The sequence below is a fragment of the Saccopteryx leptura genome, chromosome 1 (assembly GCF_036850995.1).
Source record: "Saccopteryx leptura isolate mSacLep1 chromosome 1, mSacLep1_pri_phased_curated, whole genome shotgun sequence".
In the NCBI taxonomy this organism is placed as follows: domain Eukaryota; kingdom Metazoa; phylum Chordata; class Mammalia; order Chiroptera; family Emballonuridae; genus Saccopteryx; species Saccopteryx leptura.
Window position 1 is genome coordinate 347,564,541 of NC_089503.1, and position 2,760 is coordinate 347,567,300.

The following is a 2,760-nucleotide window of genomic DNA, read 5'->3' on the forward strand; positions in this document are numbered from 1 at the left end:
CCAAACTGAAAAGCTGTAGTTTTCCTATAGTATATTTGTCACATGGTGTTTGAGATGGAACATCTGAATATGCATTAGTGCTGATCATAAATTTAATGCCATCGAGGAAAGAAATACACATCTTCAGCAACGCGCTCCTTCCATCGTGCTTTATCTCTCAGAATTCTGTTTATAGGAAATCAGAGTCTCCCCAATAGCTCCCAGTCAACAAAATCTGAAGTAACATGGCAAGAAAGGTACAATAATAATTGTATTTTCATTTAAGTAATATCACTGATTCTATTTGTATGCAAAAGCAGTCGATGCCAAGCATTTTTAAAGGCTCTTTCTTAGATAGTGCTTTCTTTATGAATGGCTGTTACATTCTATTATTCTCATAGCATATTTGAAATTCATGAGCCTTCATGCCCTGGCCCACCTTTTCTTTTCTTTTTTTCCATATAGTATCAGGGATGTAGCATGACACATCATGCAAAGGAATGAGTTATGCAAATGAAACATACAAAAGAAAAGATTAATTCTGTGCAAGAGGAATTCAAGGGCTTTTGTGGTTTCACTCAATCACTACTGTCTCCTGCTTATGTCTGAGCCTGCAGAAGAAACTGGAAAATATATAAGATATCATGTGAGACCCACTTTCTGTGTCTTTGTCAGGACAGTGAACCACAAAATAAATAATACTGAGCAAGTGTCCTGGCTGGATAGCTTAGAGCATTGTCCCGAAGCCTAGAGGTTGCTGGTTTGATCACCTTTTGGAGCATGTACAGGAACAGATAAATGTTCCTATTTCTCTCTCTCCCTTCCTCTCTTGCTAAAATTAATAAATAAAAATTTTAAAAGAAATAATAATGCTGGTCAAGTTTAGTGTAGTCCTATGTTAACTGTTCCCAAAGGGAGAGAATTAAAAGAAAAAACCCCCAAAATATCGAAAGAACAAAATACCTTTCTCCTTTTAGAGAATATCTATTAAAAAATACACCTCTGAATATGTCCCTCTTGTCAGTTGCTGAAACAAAGAAACAACCTTTGTGCAGAAAGATAATACAGTGTACATCTACAGATACCATACGATATAAAAAAATGTGCCTTCTGATATAGAGTTGTCAGAGAACCTCACTGTCTGCTCCTCTAAAAGATAGCAGGTAAGGGCTGTGGGTCATACTCTCTTTTTGAAGAACTATCTGCTCTTTAGCTACAGTCAAAAGGAATTATTAAAATAAGTTTATCTTACAAGAAGGTATGAGAACTCAGTCAAATTAAATATTTAAATTTAAACATTTCCCCCTCTTTTAAAGATAGTTTTTAACAAGTAAGGCAGAACAAAGGAAACTAACTTTTGTATTTCTTATTAACAATCTAGCACTTTTCTTCAATGTATTTTATTTTTTTAGGGGGGGGGGGGACAGACACAGACAGACAGGAAGGAAGAGAGATAAGAGCATTAATTCTTCCTTGCAGTGCCTTAGTTCATTAATTGCTTTTCTCACATGTGCCTTGACTAGGGGGCTCCTTGCCTAAGCCAGCAACCTTGGACTTAAGCCAGCAAACTTGGGATTCAAGCCAGTGACCTCTGGGCTCCAGCCAATGATCATGGAGTCATATCTATGATCCCACGCTCAAACCGGCAACACCATGCTCAAGCTGGTGAGCCTGCACTCAAGCCAGATGAGTCCATGCTCAAGCCAGCGACCTTGAGGTTTCAAACCTGGGTCCTGAGTGTCCCAGTCTGATGCTCTATCCACTGCACCACTGTCTGGTCAGGCTGTTCAATCTATTTTAACTGCTATTTGTTGAGTAGTGGGTTCGGCACCTCAGTGGCTATAAGGTTAATAAAACATAATTCTTGACCTCAAGCTAAATGTCATGCCAGGAAGAATACAAGCCAGATTATTTTCACTGCCATATGCAATATACTTACAAAATTCTGTGTGTTTGTTAGGGAGGAAGGCTCAAATCCTGTTAGCAAATTAGAAAAACTTCATGGAAGATGCAGCACTAGGGATGAAACTTGGAGGGATATTGTGTTCAGTTCATGGGAGAGAAGAGGGATGTCCAAGTTACGAAAGCAGGAGAGTGGTGGTCTTATTCAGAGAACGGAAAGGGGGACTGGTCCTGCAAAGAACAGAAACATAAGTTACATGAGACTTCCACTAGGGGCTTTAGTTTTTACTGTCACTCACCTCCAAACTGTTCTTAGCATGATGTACCATGTGCCAAACAGATTCGCCTCCTCTACACGTCAACTAAGATATGAAATTAAGTGAAGATTTAAATGGGAAGGTGAGGAAAAGGGTTCCCATCACAAAAGTCAGAGAATTAATCAAATTCCCCAATAGATAATTCTAGGTTCCCAACCATAGTTTGTCTACACCAGTTGCTACCACTTCATCTCCCCAGTTCGCTGCATCACCTCACCTTCTGGGTCATTCTTTGTGCAAGCCAGATGTTTCCTACATCATCGTAGGCCCTTTGTGACATTCTGCTTGATTTCCTCTGGCTCAGCTAAACCTTAGGAATACACTCCGCTCAAACTGGCATCACAGACAGAGAGAGTAGAGGAAAGCGGCTATTTAATGGAGGGAGAGATGGGTCAGTTTTATTTTATGTGGTGATTTGCTTATTTAAATAATCCTTCAGAAGATAGACCCTTTTTCCAACTCTATTCATCCTATAATTGTGGCTGGAGGGCAGGCTGTAGCCTTTAGGAGTTGTTGTATTCCTGAAATATGTATCCAAATGTGTCTAATGATTTCATGTGGA